The sequence below is a fragment of the Gopherus evgoodei genome, chromosome 2 (assembly GCF_007399415.2).
Source record: "Gopherus evgoodei ecotype Sinaloan lineage chromosome 2, rGopEvg1_v1.p, whole genome shotgun sequence".
In the NCBI taxonomy this organism is placed as follows: Eukaryota; Metazoa; Chordata; order Testudines; family Testudinidae; genus Gopherus; species Gopherus evgoodei.
In genome coordinates, this window is record NC_044323.1 from 179,967,074 (window position 1) to 179,991,145 (window position 24,072).

The following is a 24,072-nucleotide window of genomic DNA, read 5'->3' on the forward strand; positions in this document are numbered from 1 at the left end:
GAGCACAGCTGTACATAATAGGCAACACACAAACCCAGCTTTCAAAACACCAGCTGCAGTTATTGCCAAATGTAAACTTTGGGCTTTGTTTCCCCAGAATTTTGGGCAGAAGCCAAGCTTGTGTATTGGGGGAAGGGGAAAAAAATCCAAAACAAACTCCAGTTTTGAGAGGAAAAATAAAAACCCTATAAGTTTTCTTATTGGGAATATGGTCCAAAGCTATTAGATTCCCTTAGCATTCCTGAACAGTAGAAATTGACTTGACATTTGTAAAATTGGCAGGGTTCCTATATATAAATATTTTTATTCTAGCGTGCATTTAAAATCTTCATTGGAGAACATAAAGTTGTCTGCTACATTATGGAGTCATGCATGAGTTATCAAGAATGTATGTGGCAGAATTGACCCTCAAAAGTCATACATTGCAGTCCATGCTTGTGGAGGGTTCTTGATTTCTTAGTAATTTCACACAATATAAATCAAACGTTTTGTCCCTTGTCCTAATTCTTAATAATGTGAATAAAACTACATTTCTTTCTGATTGTCCCTCCAACCTTTCCCGTCCCACTCAGACACATTTAGAGGGAAGGGAACTGAATTAATACAGTACTTCCTGCTAGCTTGTGTACCTGGGACTTGCAAATCTTATCGTCCCTGATTCAGCAAGATACTTAAACTTGACTTCAGTGGGTGAAAGTTAAAGTTAGGTGAATGCTTAAATATCTCACTGAACTGGGATCATATTGTGCAAATATTGCTTTCTGTGTGATTTTTGTCAAAATTGTATTCTAGGTATATGATGCATCATGTATGAAATACACATTCAATATGTGTGAAAGATAGAGGTCTCTGGGAAGCAGGTACAAATAGTCTATAGTGGCTTTCTTTAAATTATTCTTTCAGAAGAAAGTTAACATATACTGCAGACCAAAGTATAGCCATGTAGCTAACAGAGTGCTCTTTGTGGGGAGAAGGGGCTCAGGAGGTTTTTCCTTCCTCTGCTGTACCCACACAGGGAACACCCATCATTTGGCTGCAGATCTGGATGAATGGATGAAGACAGGCTGGCTAACACTGCCAAGTATGCTAGTGATCCTAGCCAAATAGCATATCAAGATGGGGTGATAGCGTATTGTATTCTTACCCCTTTGCATTTAAGGATGGCCACATCTTTTCTAGGGGAGGCTGTCACTGTGCTCTCCAGCTGGTGCTTCCCAAGGCAAAATGCAGTACACCACTTCCCCTCCTTGTCACGGCTCAGCTCCCAAAGAGACATAAATTGTGACTGCAAGGCCTGAAACTTGTCAGATTTATCTTGATTCTAGTGGGGTTTGGAGAGGGGCTATGAGTGGTCTGTTGTCTTTTCCATGGCAATTTGTGAGGATGAAAGGCAGTGGAGTCTGCCATATATGCCGGCCCAGTGTCGGAAGAACATAGTACATATAACCACCGCCCAGAAAAGGACTGGAGTAGCTGCTGAGGTGCCCTGTGGCTTGTGAGAGGATTCCACCCCACCATATAGGTCACCTATACAAAGTTCATTTAAGGTATGTCTACATTACACGCCACTGGCAGTGGCGTATAGGGTACACACGTCAGTGAAAAGTTCTGGCAGAGGGAGGTAGCAGGACACCACACTGCTAAAAATAATAGTGTAGATGAGGGAGACACTATTTGGGCATGTAGAGAGCTAGGCAGGGTACATACCCTCAGGGTTCAAGAGTGTCTTTATTTGCCTAAGCAGTGCTTCACCATCTATACTGCTATATAATATACCTGTTCTGCGGGGACATGCAATGTATAAGCTCTACATGCTGCTGAAAGGAGTGTGCAGTGTACATGCACCCTTAGTCAGACTTGGCATGAGATGGGTGACAAAGATTTGACCCAATATGTTTAAGATTAACCTACATGTGCAGCTGTATCTTTGTTTGTAGCTCATAGTGTATTTCATTCATACCTGCAATATTTGTATATGTAAGGTTGCACTTTCAGTATGATATATCTGTTAACACGTTATACTTCTATGTACAATTATCAATATCTATATTAACATGTAAACACATCATATTTGAGTGTAGCTTTGAAAAGCTGAGACAATCGGAACACTTTTGTATTTTGTCCCCTTATCCGAGGTAATATTTAGTGTTTAAAATCAACGGTCATAAGGATGGTACTATTAATGTTGGACTTTGTGTAATACAAAATTCCACTGTGTTTTCTAGAATTCAAGGAGTCAGCTAGGGAAAAGTTCCATAGGAAATTCTGGCTTAATACCCAAGTGTTTTTTCATGCATATTTCAGTTTCAAAAATAGCTCTGGTTGTTAAGGCTAATCTAAAGACAAAAACAAAATGAAAAAATATAAACTCCAGAAGTGTGTAGAAGTTCACATCCTGATTCTTTCGAAATGTCAGACTTTCCCCACCAGAGTTTTTAATGCAACATGAAACATTACAAGTGACTAAAAAACTGCCCATGTCACAGTTGTTATCAGTAGGAAGTTTTCTAGCTTTATCATTTCAATGAAACTGAACTTATATTTCTTTAGATATTTGAGGTTTTGCCAGTGTTAATGAAACAGAGAAACTGATGCCAGTGGCCACAGTCTGAGATTGCCAACCACATTTTTGTCAGTGCACCTCAGTCTTAATTTCCAACATCACAGTCATTTTATTCCTGGGACACCTTTGGGGAGTGACGGCCAATGACCATTGTGCCTGAAGACCAATGCTGCTATGTGTTTATGTACTGGCTTTTGTTTAGCATTTGATTTAACAATATGGGTTGTTGCTTTTTGTTGCTCAGATAGTGAGTTCTTCAGAGGCATGACCATCCACTACAGTGCTTGAGCACATCATCATTTTACTAACAAATAATGTTTGCCCTGATATGTTATATACAGTTTTATCTTTTAAGCAAAGTGCTTGTTACTTAAAAGTAGGTTCTTAGTAGAACTGGTCAAAAATGTCACTCACTTTTCACAGGAAATGTTTATTTGCTTTTCTTAAAATTTCCTGTAATTTTTTTCATTTTTTGTAAGAAAAACTGAGAACTAAAAACTGGGATGTTTAGTGAAAATTAGTTTTAGTGTACATCTGTGGTGTTTAATAAAAGTTTTCCATTTTTTTAAAACCAAAAGCTGAAATGTTTTAAAGAAAAAAACAACCAAAAACTGAACTATTTGTTTCTGAAAAATTGTTGGTTTCTGTTTTTAAATGAAGAAACTGGAAAATGCTGATGAAACTGAATATTTTATGTAAAAATTTTAATTTAGTATGAAAAACCACTTTTTACTGAAAAACATATTGATAAGAAAATTTCAGCCACCTCTAGTTCTTTGTATAATCACTGTTATTAATGACTCATATATTCAGGAAAAGAAGAATATTATTTGAAACACACAGTGATTGCTTTAACAAATTAACTTTCAGACTCAGCTGCTTTTAGTTAGCAGTATTCCTGCACTTTACTTTTAAATATTGTTAAACTAAACTATCTGAGTTTAAAGAAATTTGAAGTTTGTGACTTTTGTGAGATTCTTGGTTAAATATTACTGAAACTCTGGCTGAATTCAGTTGCCTGGATAAAACTCTGAGGTTGAAGAAGCTGGCCTTTGAAAAGTTGGGGGTGCGAGGAAATTGTCTAACCTAGCTAGTTCTGGCTTAGTGTACAATATTCATTCCTGGCCAGTTACAATGGTCTCTTGCTTGAACAATTGCTCATTCAGTTCTCCATTACCCATGTCCTCATGCAAGTGTTAACACTCACTCTCTCTAAAATGTTTCGGGCAAGCCTAGCTGAGGTCATAGTAATTGGAGATAAAAAAGATCTTTTAGATCATTTTGACTATTCCCCTGCCAGTGCAGGTTTGTTTGTTTTTCGGGGTGGGAGGTGGGATGGGTATTTTCCAGAGTTTTCATCAGTCCATTTTGAAGTGTCTCAAGTGAGATGAAGTGACCTCTTCCTCCCTGGAGAAATCATTCCTCAGTCTAACAGACTTCACTGTTAGGAAATGTTTCCAGATAGATAGTCTACCTACATTTTCCTTTGCTCAATTTAATTTTTACTTTAGGATACATCCCACGAATAAGCCAATCTTGAGGTTGTGTCTCATCAGCAACTTCCTGTTTGTGAATTAGCTCACTCCCTGGGCAAATGTCAAGCAAGGCATAGCTCTCTTAACTCATTTCAGAATTCAGAATGTTATGTTGCCACTTCAGGTTTTGTATCCTATTGTGCAAATCTTCTCCCCTGAGGTTATCTGTGTTTAAAGTCAGATGTGTTGGATGGAAATAGCATGTCCTTTCCTCACTGTTGTAGTTCTTCTCTGGTTTTTGCTCATAACACACTTGAAATCACATATTTGGGCACACACCTAGCTCTCTGACTTTTTACTGGTTGGGCTTAAAATGCAAGGGTCTGATTCTGTACTCACTCATTCTGGTTCTACATCATTCTGTTGTGTGAAATTCTGACCCCACTGATTTCAATGGGAGCTTGGCATCTAACCTAGTTAGGAACTTTTGAAAATCCCACTAAATACCTATCTGCATCTTTAGGTACCTAAATACTTTCGAAAATACAGTCCTGAGTCACTTTGTAAATGGGACTTAGGTTCCTAAGTCACTCAAGAGCTATATAACCCAAAAGCCATGTGCATGGCTGACTAGATAGTTACTGAAACTCCATCAGTCCTACACTTTATCAACCCAACCTCAAATTCTACAGTTCAGTCCTTAAAGTCTCTCAAATGTTGTTTCTTCTATGTCTTACTCACTCACTTCCCAGTGCCTCCAAAAATGTAAAGGAACTGACAAAATGGTGGATTGTAGAGATAAAGTACATTGCTTTGTGACCCATCTTAAAATCCTCAAAGATCAGTAATGGAAGCTATTTAAGGAGGTAGAACTGGCTTTCCTTACCCTCTTTTGAATCACCTATAAAGTGCCTGATCTGGCTCCCAATGAAACCAGTGGGAGAAAAACAGTCTCAATATGATTCCAAGTTTTGTCTTCCAGCCCAGCTGTCCTCAGCATAAAACCTGGAAAGGATAGGAGACAAAAGTGGTCTTTGGCCCCCTAAGTGCTACCCTGCCCCTTGGTCCAGGGTAATACTTGGTTCAAGCTAGAGTATTCTCCTCTATCTTTTACCCAGCTGCCTTCTTAGGAAATGGTATAGCCAGATTGCAGAGCCTTGTTATAATCAAAGGTATCATTTTAAGAACATGATGAATTATCATCTAGATTGTTTGCTGGTAAATAAACTCATATAGTAATGTACTTCAACCACTATTTACTGGGGACAAAAGAAGGTTGAAACAGAAGTGCCCCATGTTAAATAAAGTATTCTGACCTTCCTGCGATCTAGAGCTCTCTGTCAAACTGACCAGTTGAGGGATATGCCAGTCAGCATTAACCACAAGAATTCTTAGAATGCAGCAATGAAATACCAGGTGACAGGTCTCTAGCCCAAACTCTGATTCCTGTCATTCATTTGTCATTTCAATATAAACTCGAAGCAACAATAGCATTGTATTAGGGTTTATTCAGCATGGGGACATCCAGGAAAATTAATCTAATTTGAATTAACTAACTGCATGTATTTGAAGTGGGTTAGTTAAACTCCTATGTGAATACCCTCATTCAGAATTAAAGTGGCCTTAATTCAGTTTATCTTAATTCACTTCCTAAGTGGTATATTATGAAGCCAAAATAGTTGTCTCTAGAGTTTTGCTTTGATCTGTTACAAGAAAAGGATCCATGTACAACATCTGGGCCTGGAATCATATTCTGCATCCCCTGAAATTCTGAGAAAAGGATAGATCTGAAACTTTAGTTAAAGGCTGTCCCTGCAGATTTCAGTGAGCTTTTCTACTGGGAAGGTACATCATACCAGGCTCAACAAAGAAAGAGGTTGGACATTCTGTTACAGTCATGATAATACTGCTAACAACGGGCCAAAGTGTGGCCCCTTAAAAAAGCTTGAGTAAACAGGCTTCGCACAAGGGATCTCTGCATGGACTCTAGAGGGATGTAATCCTCTTCCCTCAGTTAGGAAGCACAAAATAAGCTATTTAGTAGCCACTGCTGCAGCCTCAGGGTTACAATAGCAGTGTTGCTAACTCACTCTTATATTGTGAATCTCATGATACTTGGAGTTTTTTCTCAAAGCTCCAGCTTCTAGGGTCAATTGATTACATGAGAATCTCAGCTTTCATTTAAAAAATAAATAAATGAAAGATTCTGTCATTCATGGTTGCAGAGAAAAGTCATAAGGGCTCAAACCAAGAAAACAAATAAAAAGAACCCAATGTTTTATATATTTAAAATCTCATGATTTTAAGCCAATTTCATGATTATTTTATTTATGAATTTTTGGCAAGGGTGCCTGGGGGAAATTGATTCATGAATTATTAGTGCTTGGGTTTGATGATACTGCAGGAGAATTGTCAGCCCCTGTGGTGTTCTTCCTCCACAGGGATGTTAACCAGTGAATCTGCATAGAATCCCTTCTGCATGATTTGCCCCCTTTCAATTATTTTCTAACATTTGTTTCAGCAACAAAAGCAGAGTCATTAGAACCAGAAAAATAATTTTTGGTGGAAAATGTACATTCAGCAGCACCAAAATGTTTTTCAAATTCATGTCAGTTATGCCAAATTGTCTTGATTTAAAAAAAAAAGCTTTAAAAATAAAGAAATTTTGAAAAACATGAAATATTTCATTTTGAGCGAGACAAGGTGGGTGAGAGAACTTTTTTTTGGGGGGGTCAACTTCTAGTGGTGGAAGGTACTACAAGCTTTTGAGCTACACCTGAGTAAGAGTTTTATAGCTTGAAAGTTTATACTTTCCACCAACAGAAGTTAGTCCAACAAAAGATGTTACCTCATCTATCTTGCCCCTTTCATATCCTGGGTCCATCATGGCTACAACACTGCAAACATGGCATTTTGACGTTTTCAGAATGAAATATTTCAATGTTTCAGTTTGAAACAACTTTGTATTTCAAAATTTCCTTTAATTTTTTTAAAATAAGTTTAAAAATAGTCAAAATGTAAATGAAATATTTCTATTTTGTCAAAACATTTAGTTTGACTGGAAATTAATTTTTTTAACTTTCCAGTTTGCTAAAAATTTTGTTTTCAATTTTTTGGAATTGTAAGTTTATTCCCACATCTTAATTAATAATATCCTTAGTTAAACAAAACGGCTTGTCTACATGAGAAATTGTGCCAGTTTAAAGTGTGATTTTAAAGTGGTGCAAACTCCTGTGTGAACACTTTTATTTCAGTTTGAACCAGGCTTTTTTCGGATTAGCTTAAATTGGTTAGGAATTGATATAAGATAAAGTGAAATAAAGTCACTTAACCTGACATAAGAGAATCCATGTGAGAGTTTGCATAAGTTTAACTAAATCAATTTAAAAAACATTTTAGTTAAACCATTGCAATTTCAGTAGACAAGGCCAAAGTTTAAAAAGAAGTGGACAGGCTTATTTAATGAAACACTCCCCCTAAACCCAAACACAACAGCCGCATTCTAGTCCATGAGAGCTGGAAAATGATACTGACTAGAAACAAAAGTAAAACTGACTAAATTAGTTTGTGCCCAAATTCTTTGAAATGCTAAGTGTAAACAAATGGTCACATGGAGTGAAGAGTAACCTAAGCTATAAGCACTTTCTCTTGTTTAATAAACATACAGGTTAGTAGTAACAGAGATAACAATTTTTAAAAATTGTATGGTTCCAAAGTCTGCTTTAAGTTGTATGCACATGTTGCTGAGGCCAATGCCATAACTAAGAGCAGAAATTTGCCCCACAATTTTAACCCTATGTCCCTTTGTTTCAAATATCAAATTTTTTGTATCTGTATCTATATAAAAAACCCTTCTGATTGCATAATGTTTGGAACCTTGACCAGGGTGAAAGGGGAAGAGGTCCTAGTTCTTTTTCTTAATCTCTGATTATTATTCTGGCACAGCATGAATTCTCAATCAGCTACGGTATTTGAGTTCTCTGGCCAAAGAGCAGTTTTTGGATTGAAGCTGAACACAATGCAGTGCAGCCACAAACAATATACTTTGTCAGTGTATGTGTTGTCTGTTCTGTAACATCATTTACCGCCTTATTTCTGCCAAGGCACACCCATAAACCCCTTGTCAAAATGTCAGATTAGATTGTTACAGAAATAGGACTTTATTCAGCTGTCCATATAGCACAGACTTACTGTTCCAAGAAAAGTAACAATAAATGGACCAGGCTGACAGGCTGGCAGCGTGTGTATGTGACTAAAATAAAAACAGAGACTTAATAGCTACCAGGGTGTTTAGCTTGATCTGATGAACCTTGTGGTCAAAACTTTAATAAAACAATAGATTTAGTTGTACAAGCTTTGCTAATTGCAAAAAAAAATAACAGCACGTGACTCTATGGGTATGCACAGTTGAGTCTATGGCCAAAGTTAAAGCACAGTGCAGAGGAAGCATTCTGTGCACTTTGGGCCTGATCCAAAACCTGATGAAGACAATGGGATTCAAATGGTGTGTTTGTGCTTAAGATACAGTGTTGGGAGCCAGGAGATCTGGAATCCAGGCCTGGCTCTGCCACGAACTTCCAGTGTGATTCTGGGCCAGTCATTTAGGTTAGCTGTTTTCAGAAGTGGATGCTGATTTTGGATGTACTCAATCTGAGATGTCTAGAGCCTGATTATCAGAGCTTTGGCACACCTGCAGCTCTGTCGTGCTTGGCCCCAGTGAAAATCAGGCCGTAGTCATCTCAAGATGGGCATCCACAATTAAGGGATACTTCTAAACGTTTGGGTCTCTCTGTAACTCAGTTTAGCTACCTACAAAATTGGTATCATGATCCTTTTTCACATTACACACTTAATTTACACTTGTAAACCACTTTGAGGTCTGGATGAAGGAGCTGCATTATAAAGCATGGTATGCTCCAGGTCAGATTTCCAAGGGTATAAGATGGCATGACTCTATAATGATTTACATGAGCTGAAACTCTGGCCCACAGTACTGGGAGATCTTCTCACTCATAGTATTGTTTAATACACATTTTTTTTGCACAGTTTGTTAATGTTATTATTCAATATTTATATTACTGAAGCACCTAAGGCCATAAGCAGGGCAGGGCACCTTTGCGCTAGGAATTCAACAAACATGTAATAATCCACAGTCCTTACCCCAGCCAGCTTGCAAGCTACTTTTATACATAGCTTTTTATAAAGTAAAGTAGTTAACTCAAATCAGCAGGGTAGGAATGGGATAGAACTGCGGACTAGTCAGACTCTTGATTGGGGATGTTGAGAAGAGAGCATGAGAACATTGGACAGCAAGTGGCTGATAACTGCTTTGATATAGGGAGCAATGATCAGGATGCAGAGGGAGAGAAAGTGAACAGAAACAGGTAGGAGGAATGAGGCCTTTTTATTGGTGGAAAGGAAGAAGTAGAAGAGGGACATGGATGGGAGAGGAATAGAGGCAGTCCTAAGCTTTCTAGCTTCCCTCAGGTTTTGGTTTGGCAACCACAGAGACTGAGGTCAACCACCAAGTCAGACTTTGGATCCAATTTGTGTGTGTGCTTTCAGTTTGGGACAATCTCTAGTTTCAAATAAAGAGGAGGGAGGTACTTGAAGGGGCAGATGACGAGACCGACAGAAGTGGAGTTGGCCCAGGTGACATTTCTTTAGATTTAAGCCATCTTTTCATGGAAGGAATTATGCCATTTCTCCCAAGCGGAAATGGTGGGGGAGAGAGAGCAAGTGGAAAAAAGAGATGCATCAAGGAGCTTGTTGCAACATTAAGGGTAGCCATTCAGTGTCACAGGAAGTGATGGTCAATACTGAGGCCTAATTCAGAGCCGAAGGGAAGAGAGAATTGTAGGGGAACATAATCTGGGACAAGGGTGAGGGAAAAGAGAAGGGAGATGATTGAGAGAGCAGATATTTGGACAGGATCAAGATTTTTGAGAGCATGAGCAGCAGAAGGATAGTATGGAAGGAAGAGGCAAAGCAGCAGTAAGTGCAGCCAGAGAAGGATGGCTGCCAAGACAAAGCAGAATACATGGATTAATAAACTCAGGTGGAGGAGAAACGGACTGTTTCCCATACTGGAACAACTTCTGGCAGCCTTAGCTGCTCAGAGGCCTAGCAGCAGTGAAAAGGTAACTAATCCAAGGACATGTCTACATGGCAATGTAAGACCAGGATTAGTGAGACTTGAGTCAGTTGACCCGTGTTAGGGAACCCTGGGCTTGAGTGTCTACATTGTATTTTAACCCTGTGTTAAGACTTTTCTAACCCATGGTCAAGCCTAGGGCTCAGGCTTCCACACATCAGTGCACAGGCCTGACTCAAAGTAACCATATCCGAGTCCCTAGCGCCAAACACAGCTGCTTGAGTCCTAGGACTGTGGTGCATTGTGGGAAACATTTACTGCCCACCCTGCACATTACCAGGAAGCAGCTCACCTTGCAAAAGGCTTGATCAGTTTGCTATCCATTGCAAACCCAGGAGGCTCTCTTACAGTATGCTTGAAGATTGGCAATCAGAAGAGAATGAGTGAATGCAGATCTGAACTGCTGCCATTTGCAAAGGGGGAGTGGCTTCCATTTTCAATACAGTGGATTGCAGATTGTTGAGATACAGAGGACTAAGGAAGTTGTCCCACATAATTGTGGGATACTTCCTGACTGACTCCCAGGATCCAAGTCAGGTGGGGCTGCATTTACGCTGCAAAGCAATACGGCTCAGACACTGGGTCCTGACTTAACTTGAGCTCAGGCCCTCCAACCCTGCAGGTTCCTGGGACCTGGGTCCAAACCCTGGGTCAGCGTAATTGCAATGTAGATGCAAAGGGAGTTAGACTTAATCCCAGGCTCAGGCATGGGCTTATGTTGCCATGTAGACATACCTTCAAAGACATCCAGGGTCAGAAAAATACCTGGAAAGATGATCTCCTGCAAAAGGTCTACCTGAATTCCAGGGGAAGGGATTGTCAAAGACAGAGACACATATTGGGCCAGATCCTCGGGTATTATAAATCATTGCAGCTCCATTGGCAGCAATAGCTCAGAATCAGGCCTATTATTTCCTTTGCATCACAAAATGTAGCAGTGGTCTTCTGCACTAAGTGTCGATGAAATACACTGGCAGACAGCTCACTTCTAGACCAGATGGCTGAGCTGTTGTTCTTCTGAGAAAGAGAGAACCCATAATTGCCTGGACACAGAGTCTTGCATACTATTATCACTTTGGCTGGAATGCAGTGAGGTCGCTTTCCTCCCTCCTCCCCTCGACCTTGTCCTCTCCACACACAGGAATATACTAATCAGGGAAATATGCACTAGCTGCTTAGTAAAGGGGTCAAATCCATTTGGATGGAATTCCAGCCTTGCTGTGATAACAATGGCAGGAAACTGGGGTCCGTGTGTTGGCTGTTGCCTGCAAGTCTTTAGTAATAGATTGTTGAAAGATCTGGCCTGCCGTCTGCTGCTTTCTATTTCTTTCTGTTTGGAATGCTGTGATTGTTCCAAACACAATGGAGGATCTGCAGCTCAAGACAAACAGAGCAAAATTACTGGAACCCCTCCGTTTATTATGAAATTATTATATCCCTGTGTACTATTTGTTCAGGCCACTAATTTTTTCGTTAGACCTAAGGGATCAGGTAGATTTCCTCACTTCATGGAATGTGAGTGGGCATTTGGTAAAATCCCCTCACTTACTTGAAACAAACTCCCAGGAATGAAATAAGTGTCCTGGTAAATAGAGGTATCACACTGCTGGGTCTGAAATGTTTTAAATCACCGTGGTCTTCTCATACTCCAGCCCCCTGTTTGTGCTACCTATCCTGCAGTGATTTGCCCTTTGACTGACATATAGAGGAGACACAAGAAAAACACACTACACAGCATTGGTGGCCTTGTTACTATAATTCGATCTGAGAGTTTGCTTTCACTTTTTGGACTTCAGTATTGTATGCTCCGTTGAAATCTGTCATCAGTTAAGACAGGTGTAGAAAAGGATCATACTTCACTCAAGAAGTACCAGTAACATCTACTGTAATGAATGCAGCTGTGAACACACTGCAGTTTGGCTGAGGTTTCCCTGTCTCCTCCTGACCCTGAGATGAGGAGGAGGAGGATTTCAAAGACTTAGACAAATAAAAAACAGTATAAACACATTTCTTTGTGAACAAGTAATGCAACACTAGCATATGTGCTCTCTTGTGCTCCATGATAACATGGAATTTCCCCCATACAGTTGCTATCAGGTTATCAACCCTTTCTGAAATGTAAATAATTGGCAGAATCCACCTGTGCAGACAAATCAATGAATATGGCAGTATTCTGTAAATACTCTGACAATAAATAAAAAACTCCAAACAAAACAAAAATACAGACACCATCACCAAAAAAGGCTTCAGGGAAATGCTCCACTTCCCTGCTCTTGGACATAACCCTGCGGCAGCCTCATTCCAGTCAGTTTTCACAGCTGATGGTTGTGCATTCGAGGAATGACGTACAGTACATTTCCTCAAGGTCACTTCCTTTCCTTTAGGTCTGGAAGGAGCTTGTCCTGTGTGAATTCAGGTGGTTTGGAACTGAATCTGAATGTGTGTTTCTTCAGACTGACTGCTCCAAACAGGAAGCAGTTGTATTTGCATATTGTGTGTGACATATTTTTGTGATGAACAGACACATTCCAGTGGAAACAGAGCTTTGGAGTTATATTTGAATGACTCAGGGCTTTTGCTTCCCTTTAAATGTTACAATATTGCCTTCCTTGTAAGGTATGATCCCATTTAAAGAGAAAACATGACCCAGTCTTACTGTAAGGGTTTGCTTGTCCCCTGTGTTTCTCATTCTCCAACTATTCGTCACTATGTTGCTGATCTCCCACTTGTATTGTTACGTACTGTCAAAATCAGTAAGACATTTATAAGGTACTTGATATTGTTTAGCCAACAGTACTTCTGTTGGACATTCCTGGTGCTTTTGTTATTAGGGAGAAATAAACTAATTTTCATTAAAAGAGAACCAACTTGAGCCTTTGCCAAGAACTCACATTGAATCTAACTAACTTCCCCCCACCCCAACCTAAAATAGCTTGGGTTACATCTCTTCCCCCTGCCCTGTTGTTTTTCATTTTCATGTACTTCTGTGGCCAGCACTGGAAGTACCAAAATGCTATAAAAAAGTCTGTTGCATTGCAAGGTTTGCAGTCCAAAAATCCAGATACGATTGGGAGCAAATCAGACTCATGAACATTGGAGGTTTGCCTAGTTTTTGTCATTTTAAGTATACAGTATTCTCCTATTTCAAAGTTGCCAGTAAAATTCTGAATGTATACATCTTTGTGGGAGAATAACGTTGTGGTGAAATGGGGAATTATGAATTGTGAGCAGTATACATGAGTCTAGGTGTGAACAACCTGTGAAAGTACTGTATGTACATCTGCTTCCTTATAGGTCCCTACATAACTAAGTGGATGGGGAAAAAATGGCTGTGAACCAGATTCCTGCATCCAATCTCCTCTCACTCCTGAATTTTAGTAAAGTTCAGATCAAGATCCCTGGGGTAAAATTTTCAAGAGCACTTATGTAATTTAGGAAAGTCAATGGGATTTAGGCTCCTAAGGGCCAGATTTACAAAGCTATTTGGGTGCCTAAAAATGCAGATAGGTGCCTGGTGGGATGTTTAAATGAAGCTAAGCAGGTTAGATGCCCAACTTCCACCAATGAGATGGGAAATCTTTACAACATTGGCAAAGTGCCTGAATTGCTTTTGAAAAAGGGTTTCAGGCTCTGATGTTTTTGAAAAAAAATTACCCCCTGAGCAAATTTCCTAGCTCTGGCTTATCTCTACATTAGTTCGAACTAAAACCCCAAATATGAACCCTCCGGTGCTGGAGGACAAGTCAGATTAAAGCTAGCTCTGAATTTGGGCTCATCTCTGAAAGAGATGAATAGGCAGATTGATGGCAAGTAGAAATGATGGGAAGAGGAGAGTTTAGAACTCAGAGTTTAAACCCCTTACAGCCTATGTGTCTTGTGTCACCATTTTCAGTGACTTCATTCTGTGGGCATAATTTTATTTCTGCTGGCAGATGCTGAATTGAGAGACCTGAAAATTGAGCTCTCTGTTTAATAAGAAAACAGGTATAGTACAGACAACAACAGTACAAGTTTCCTTCACTCTTCCAGTGTGCTTCAATCCTGATCTGGAGGGACCACCAACAGCAGCAAGTCTGCACTCTTTAGTCAATGGAAATGATTGAGAAATAGATGTGCAACAAGTTCTGTTACTGATTAAGCATCTAAAGCATCCCTTTTGCTCTTGTGCTCTCAGGCTTCATGATGTAGCACTGTGAAGTTTTAACTGGAGCTTCGTTCTCTGGTGAGCCACAGGCCATGGCAGTGGGGATTTCTCAAAGTGTACTTTGTGATGTCCCAATTAACTGTGTTGCCTCTGTTTTTTATACAGTGCACCTTTAAACAGTTAAGAACTGTCTAGAGATTAAGGCAGCCATTTTATATTCAGTTCTGTGCTCATGATCAGAGGAAACACAATGTGCTCTCTCTTGGGTTGTCGTCTTCGCTTGGAAAAAAGGGACCTGCTAACATGCAAAAGCTACAGATTGCCTTGCCTTCTCTAGGGTTTTACCTTGAATTTGTCAACTCAAGTTAGCTACTTTGAGTTAAGACTACACTTTTTCCCCCACAGCGAAAACTAATTTTGTTCTGTAAATCTCTCAGAAGTCATTCAAACTGCATTTTACGTCTCAAATATGAACACATTAAAATCATAATTAAGGTGAAAAGGAAATTAAATGCACAACTAAAAATACAAACAAACTTGTCTCTCCGTGTGTTTCCCTTTGCTGCTCTTTTTTCCCCATAAAATGTTAAAAAAATTTTAAAGCAGACATGCAATTGTTTTAATTTTAAAATGGCAACAGGTATATTTAATAATAATATGTATATACTAGAGCTGTGAATGCATTGCTGAGGGGGTGGCCTCGAACATTGGGGAATGGATTCCATTGTCGTCTTTAAACAAAACAGAACTCATCATATGATTTGTTTGTTTTGCTTTTTTCAATATAAATTTTTCATTTCCTACAGATTTTATTCCTTTACTAGGGATTTTATCCCTATCATCTTTCTTCCTTTAACCTCCCTTCCCCCATTCCATCTCAATCATCCCCCAACCACCCTCAATGTTTCTAACTCCAGTTTAAAATTGCCCTTGTCTCTTTTTGGGTTTACTTACACACCTTGCATATTAGCAACATCAAGAAAGAGCACAGAGCTCTAGAAACTGTTGCAGACCCATTAGTGGGAGCTCAGTAACACAAAATACTGTTGTTGGCTAGATATCGCATGAACAATGGCTATTGTTTGCTTTTTGGCACAAAGACATTTGTTTTAGATATGTAGCTGCCTCAGATCTGGAGGATGTTCTTCAAAAGGCTACGAGGCTTAAGGTAAATCTGATTTGGAGCCTAATCTAATTGACAGCATCTCTTTAAAAAGTCTCAGAACAGGGATAAAAATACCGTGCTGTTAACTTTGTGTCTTTTGCCCTGCACATTTATTTTGTTACATGTACTAATAAAACAACAAATGTGACAAACTTTTTATCTAGTCTTTATATTACTTGGATATAATAGTGCAACATCACTGAACTCCAAGCTGGCACAATGGGACTGATTTTGTTCCCCTTTGGGCTGTGCTTTTGTTGGAACTGCAGTCAAGAGAATTAAATACAAATTGCTGAGTGCCCTATCCTGGGAGGTGATAGGTGTCTGTGGTGAGCTTCTCTGCAGCCTCCACCCAAAGTCACTTGAATGGGGATTGAAGACACTCAGAACCTCACACACAGCATTTAGCACTTTGCATAATTGGCTCCTAATGCTGTATTTAATAGAGTGTGTTAATTCTCAAACTACCCACACCAAAAATTAAAGCTTCTGTGATTTCTAAACTATTCTTTTTTAACTTAAAGGTGTATATCAAAAAAAAATCTTCACCAGTCAAACCACGACACAACTCCATATTTATGTTAGCTGGTGTGATTGTACCATCGTGTATACGTCACGATTCCTGTGGCTGCTTCATAAAGCTGTGGAGACAGACCATCTGTGGAGAGGCAATGTGCGAATGTCACCAGCAGATGGCACTAAAAGGTTTCTCTTGGGCCATTTCATTTAAGTATGTTTTATATTACCCATGTTGCTATACAACTGAATATGCTTAAGATGTCTCTTACGTTTATTTAACCCTTAGAGTGAACATTCTTCTTTCAAACAGTAGAACTGAGGTAGCAAATGATTCCCTTCAAATTGCATTTCATATAACAATAACAATAGGGTCCAGGTTCTAAAAGGTCAGGGGTTCTCAAGCCAGGGGTCAGGGCCCCTCAGGGGGTAGTGAGGTTATTATATGGGGGATCACAAGCTGTCAGCCTGCACCCCAAGCCCTGCTTTGCCTCCAGCATTTATAATGGCGTTAAATATATTTAAAAGTGTTTTTAATTTATAAGAGAGGTCGCACTCAGAGGCTTGCTGTGTGAAGGGGTCACCAGTACAAAAGTTTGAGAACCACTGTACTAGGTGTTGCACTGCTCAGCATTGCAAAGCATTTTGGTCCATGTGAAATGAATCAGAAAAGTAAAACATTTAATTTTGACTCTGCCCAAAACATTTTGGTTAATTCAAAATAATATTTTTTTCTAGTTTTTCAATTTAACACAAGTGTTTGAAAATAACTGGTTTCATTTTGAATAGAAACAATGTTGTTTTTGTTCAACCCCTGCATTTTTCACTCAGCTCTAGGAATCCCCCAAGTGGAAAACAATTACGTATAAGCAATTGTGCTCATCAAAGTTAATCTTGATCCTCTAGACACCATGTGAGACCTGATCATAACCTTGGATTAAAACTGTCCTCAGTAGGGAAGGTGTTCATAGAATCCTCCCCAGCACCAGGTAGTTTCCTAGTTTTGCTCTTTATTTCCCTCTCACAGCACCTCCAGTGTCTGTCCCTGCAGCTAAAAGGAGGCCCAGACACAAATGCTGTTCTTTCTGAAGAAGAGAAAGTAAGAAGGGGTTACTGCAAAGTAACACTAGATATGTCCTTTCTGCCCCTTCCTCACAAGATTTGAAATGGGATCTCCTGCATGGTAACAGGTTGTATTACAGCAAAGCTACTTGGTTAGGGCAACGCCCCCCCCCCCCCCCCCAAAAAAAATTCACCTGTTTCTGTATCCAGATTTCATGGTGTAAAAGGATGTTCATGATGAACAGTGGCCCTGATGCCAAGGTTTACTGATAATAATAACGACGGGAAAGAGACCAAAAATGAGCAGTATGATATAAATGATCAAAAGATATCAAGGTGGAAATTTACAGCTAAGGGTAAAATACTTCTTGTCTTGTAATGAGCAAGCCATTCACCCACGTCCTTAACTCATGATCATGATGTTGTGATTGCTGTCTTAGAAGAGTCTGCTAGGCCTGGTTTACACTTAAATTTTAAGTCTACAAAACTACATTGCTTCATATCCCTAACCAACATAGTTATGCCAACCTATCAGTGTAGATACAGCTAAGTCAATGCTTCCATTGACCTATGTACCATCACTAGGAGAGGTGGTGCTCCTACATCAACAAAGGGAAAAAAGCCCTTCAATCTGGTATAGACTGTATCTATATTATGGGATTATGCCAATTTACCTGTGGTGAGGTAGCTAAGATAGTATAGTCCCCATAATGTAGACATGGCCTTAGTTCCTGTTTACAAGAGAAAGAAAGGGGTAGTTGAGAGTAATGAATATAAATCAGAAGCTAGGGATTGTAAAAATTGATAAGGAAAACAAAGGCACACAGTGAGAAATCTATGCTTAGCAGAGTTAAGAACAAGAGGGAGGATTTTTTTGAAAGTATATTAGGAATAAATAGAATCTTGACAATGATATTGGTCCAGTACTAGATGGAAATGGTAGAATTATCATCATAATGCAGAAAAGGCAGAAGTGTTCAATAAATATTTCTGATCTATATTTGGAGAAAAAAATCATGCAGTCATATTATATGATAAAATTGTTTCCATTTCACTAGTTTCTCAGGAGGCTGTTAAACAGCAGCAAGGAGAGTTGGACATTTTAAAATCAGCAGGTCCAGATAACTTACATCCAAGAGTTTCACAAGAGTTGGCCGAGGAGCAACCTGGTCTGTTAATGCTGATTTTCCATCAGTCTTGGAACACCAGTAATGTTCCACAAGAGTGGAAGAATGCTAATGTGCCAATATTTAAAAAGGATAAAGGGGATAATCTAGGTTAAGTATAGGCCTGTCAGTCTGACATTGATCCTGGGCAAGATAATAGAGTGCCTGATATGGGATTTGATTAATCAAGACCTAAAGCAGGGTACTATAATTAATGCCAATCAACATGGGTTTATGGGAAATAGACCCTGTCAAACTAACTTGATGTCTTTTATTGACGATACAATTTGGTTGATAAAGGTAACAGTGTTGACATAATGTACTTAGACTTCTGTAAGGCATTTGACTTTTTCATTAAAAAAAAAACCTACAACAATATAAAAGTAACACAGCATACATTAAATGGATTAAAAACTGGCTAACTGAGGTCTCAATGTAAGTGTAAACTGGGAATGGCTGTGTTTCTAGTGGGGTCCTGCACGACTGGTTCTTGGCCCTACACTATTAAACATTTTTATTAATTACCTGAAAGAAAATAACTTTATCGGTGATTTTTTTTTTAATAGATGACATACAAATTGGGAGATTGGTAAATAATGAAAAGAACAGGTCACTAATATAGAGTGAACTAGATGATTTGGTAAGCTAGGTGTAAGCAAATGTGATTTTTAATATGGTTAAATGTATTTCTAGGGGCAAAGAATGTAGGCCAACTTACAGGATGGGGGATTCAGTGACTCTGAAAAAGATTTGTATGTTGTGGTGGATAATCAGCTGAACATGAGCACCCACCGTGATTCTGTGGACAAAAGGGTAATGAACAGGGAACAGATAGAGCATTTTACCCGCTGCATTTGGTACTGGTGGGACTGCTGCTAGAGTACTCTGTCCAGTTCTGTTGTCCACAGTTCAAGAAGGACATTAATAATTGGAGAGGGTACAAAGAAGAACCAGGAGAAGAATCTTTTATAATCTAAAGGATTAGAAAACATGCTTTATAGTGACAGACTCAAAGAACTCAATCTACTTAGCTTGACAAAGAGAAGGCTAAGGATTGACTTGATTAGTCTATAAGTGCCTACATAGGGAACAAATATTTAATAATGGGTTCTTTTGAACTAGCAGAGAAAGGGTAACACAATCCAATGGCTGGAGATTAAGGCTAGACAAATTCAGACTGGAAATAAGATGTACATTTTTAACAGTGAGCCTAATTAACAGTGAAACAATTTACCAAGGGTCACAGTGGATTCCACATCACTGGCATTTTAAAAATCAAGACTAGATGTTTTTCTAAAAGATCTGCTCTAGGAATTATTTTGGGGAAGTTCTTTGGTCTATTTTACACAGGTGGTGAGACTAGATGATCACAGTGGTCCCCCCTGGCCTTGGAAGCTATGAATCCTGCTTTCAGGTTCAGAATATATTCTCTGTGTAAATCACTAGATACTGGAAAGAAATTTTCTCTCTTAGCAGCTTATTATCCAAGTGAGGGTAGTAATAATAATACTTATGTACCTTTTTACATGTTCAAAGTGGTGTGCAAACATTAACCAATTGATCTGTAATTATTAGTTAACTCTAGGCTTGATTCTGTTACACTTCATTCCAAGGGTGGGTTGAACTGGCTTTTGTATCATCAGATTTGGCACCATTCCCCACCTAATGCAGTACAGCCAACCCCAAATACTCCAAAATCATGAGATTTGGCTTAACAATCATGAGATTTTAAATAAGTGTTGGGTTCTCTTTATTTGCCTTCTTGGTTTTGAGCCTTTAAGGGGTTATGCTTTCCAGCCTCTCTCCACAGCTATGAGGGCTAAATGAAGCTGAGATTCTCATGGAGCCAAATGACTGCAGTCACTGGGCTGTAAGAACATCACCATATGTTGCGAGACTTGCCACAAAATTGTAAGTTGGTAAACCAGCTAATGTAACAAATGGCTGTAGCACTCAGGGACTGCTGTGCCCCTTGGTCAAGGCCTGGCTCCCTGGTCAGCTGAGATCCTCTTTGGCTGCACTGGGCTGGCTCTCTTCTTCCCTTCCTTCCTGCCTGCAAGACTAGCTACTGCCCCATCCTCCCTGCTAGCTGGCTTATGTACTCTGCATCTGCACCTGGCCAGCTAGCCCCATCCTCCTTCTCCCAGGGTGACAAGACAAAATCATATGCATACACCAGGGGCAAAATTCAGCCTTCTTCCCCACCCCTCCCCACAATGTCTGGGGACAAAATTCAACACCTTCCTCTCAGGAAAGACTAAAATTCGACTTTTCCCCACTCCACCTCTTGGAAGTAATCTCTACCTATATCAGCCCCCCTGAGCGCCTGCCACCCTCCCATGGGAAGGAAAACGGAGGAGATTGGAAGAGAATTAAAACAACTTTGCCTTGGGAATTGGAAATCATGGGTTCTGGTCTCCTGGGCAGTGAGGAGAGGGAAAATGAGATGGTCCCTCCCTTCCAAGAGTATGCGTATGGAAAGCATGGTTGTGTGCAAATATCTGTAGGGAAGGCCTGAGCCAGGCCTAGGGAGTAAGATACTAAAGCGAAGCAGAATCTAGCCTGAAAGCAATCCCTGATGGCCCCAAACAGGTTTGTTCACTTGTGTATTATTTGTTTATATAGCTATAAAAATAAGACAAAAGAGACTTACTGAAGGCTCTAGGCACCCTAACCAATCATTAACAATACAAAAATACAGTGAAATCCCAGAAGTATTAAAGAAATCATTTCAACAGGAACTCAGTCAGACAGGCACCTACAGGTACTTCTGTGTCCCCCACCTCCCCTTCATCATTATGGGAGACGCAACCTCAGCCTTCTCCAAAAACCTGTCACACAGGTGTCTTTTGCAGCCAGTCTGTAAGGTCATCAAATCTGGGCTATTTCAGACCAGGGAGAGGAGCAAATTCTGGAGCTCTTCCAAGGCACACTCTGCATCTCTTGTAAGGAGGGAGGATGCAGCTTAAGTGCCCCTGCTGACGGCAGCTGTGCAATGTGTGACATGGGGAAGAGGCGTTGTGAAGGGCATCACTTATTTTTAAGCCCATGTAAAGTTTTTGTTGTTTTGTTTCCAACAGACTTTTGCTATGTCTTGGTCACATTCCAACAGCTATTTTAGTGAGTCTCCTTTTTGCAGGCGCTGTGGGTGAGCAGGAGTGAGGGCTTGTCTACATCAGAAAGTTGCAGCGCTGGTGAGGGAGTTACAGCGCTGCAACTTTGAAGGTGTACACATCTGCAGGGCATCACCAGCGCTGCAACTCCCTGTTTGCAGCGCTGGCCGTACTCCCGTTTTGTCTCGGGTGTAGAGGATCCAGCGCTGGTGATCCAGCGCTGGTAATCCAATGTAAACACTTACCAGCGCTTTTCTTGACCTCCGTGGAAGGAGGAAGCCTCTGGTAAGGAGGTAAGGAGAACCGCTTGCTCGGCGGTTCGGGGAACGAGAGAGCAAACCGGGAAAGGAGACCAGCTTTGCCGCGGTTTGCTCTCGCGTTCCCGGAGCCACCCTGCAAACCGCAGGGAAGGAGACCTGCTTGCTCGGGGTTCCGGGAACGAGAGAGCAAACCGCGGCGAAGCGGGTCTCCTTTCCCGGTTTGCTCTCCCGTTCCCCGAACCCCCCCTTGAAGCCGCCCAACAGCGCTGCAGTGTGGCCACATCTAACACCACTTGCAGCGCTGGTTGCTGTAAGTGTGGCCACTCTGCAGCGCTGGCCCTATACAGCTGTACTAATACAGCTGTAACTACCAGCGCTGCAAAATTTTAGATGTAGACATGGCCTAAGTCTCTCTGTGCTGTCAAGAAGAAAAAGTGTGTGGGGATAGCTCGGGGTGAACCAACTAAATGAAAGCCTGAGGTCTGGGTAGGTGGCTTCTCAACTGCTGCTGCCGTCACCATTTGCAGAGAAGTGTGGGTCTCAAAATGACAAAGCTACTGAAACCAAATGATAGGTGACTAATAACGTTACTGACTAAGTGGTTAATTTGCTGTAGGGCATTTTCTTCTCTTAAGCACAGGCATCTTTCTTTATCTTCTATATTTATTTCAGTTTATAGATCATTTTTAAGGCAGATATCTCAATGTAGTTAACCCCCTAAGAGCCCCACACAGTCGATTTTGCATATGAGAGCAAATAATTTGGGAGATAAAAATCTAGATTCCAAATGGGAAGAGACAAAGGTCTGCTTGAAGTTGTTGGAAGATGGTTTGCCCTGAAATGTTTCTATAGAATAGTTTGGTCTGTAACAGGTATGGTAAAGGATGCAAGTAGAAGTATTTAATCATGTTCTTACTCAGAATTGAATTCTGCCGTCAGTTACACCAGCATCAATAAGATTAGAATTTAGTCTCTAGGATTCTGTGTAGTCCATGTAAGCACTACTGCTGTCTGCTGGTGAAAAGTAAAAAACAGAATGTTGTTTGCATAAAAACTGGCTTGAATCAAACTGAGATTGAGCCTTAAAACAAACAAACAAACAAACAAACAAACAAACAAACAAACAAACAAACAAACAAACAAACAAAAAAACATTTTTATTAAAGCAAAGTTACCATAAAATGCTACCACATTACATGTACGTTACTTATTACTTATTCAGGATCAGGTTAATATTCGAAGAACCTGCCTAAAAATTCTTGCTTGCTATCTGGGGAGCCCTCCTCCTCTGAGTAGGCTGAAAAGAGTGACCAAATTTCTAAATGCTTATCCTTTTATGGTGCTTCTCTTGTGTACGTACTTTGTGTGAAAGCATTTCCATTAGAAGGACAGTCCATATTTTACTATACCACAATTCCAGAGGAGTTAGATTTTCCAGTAATGGACAATGCAAAGTCTGGCTGCTTACAATAAAAAAATTAATTAGTTTGTCATTCTGTTTAAAATGTAGATCCTTTACTGGAGCATTAAGAAGCAGGTCAGGGAATCTCTAGGATGCCGGCATTTCATCTCCAGTAATTTCTTCCCAAAACTGTCTAATTCCTGGTTACATGTGCAAGTATGTTCCCCTTTCCCTGCCGCTCCTCTAACAGAGCACCTTCCTAATAGCAAAAATATGATGGACCTTGAGAAAGTGAAATGCCATCTGTACAGTAATTTATAGAAATTTGCTTTATGAGCTATACAAATTGAAGATGTCTGTCCTCCTTCCCATATAAAGACCTGCTCATCCAGATAAATGTTTGTCCAAATCCCTCTGCCTCTCTGAGTCATTTTCTTGTTGTGATAGTTCTTGGAGTACCTAGAGCTGTGAATCATCTTGTTTCTCTTCTCCCCAGCCAGAGGAAGTCTTTCTTATGGTAGCTGGGTGTCAGTTCCCAGCAGTTCAGCCACTCAAGCACTCTCTTCTGGGCTATGCCAGCCCTGTCTTTGTCTTGCAGATTAATAATAGGTGCACCTCAATCCCCGAATCCCTTTGAATCCTTCCCTTGTGACATCCAGCCCCTGATACTGGCTACTCACAGAAATTCAAAATTCTTGGCATCCAGAGGTATAGTGACTCTAGTTTACCAGTTTTACTTTAAACCACCGCTCCTGTAAACCACACAGCACTTGTGAACATTTAGAATAAAACAAAAGTAGGTTTATTTGAGAAAGAATAAAAATTTAACTAAAAGTGAGAGAAAGGGATGAAAACAACTGGTTACAAACACAAAAGAACTGTAAAACACAAACCTGGATCTATGCTTACCAGTAGTTATCTTTCCTATTCAATAAAGTAGGCTTCCCCACAAAGTTCAGCTTCTTGCAGAGCTGGTCTCACAAGAACCAGGATCCAAATATTCATGAAAGCCCCCCGTTCCTTAAGGGGTTTTCTCAGTGAATGGGTCCAAA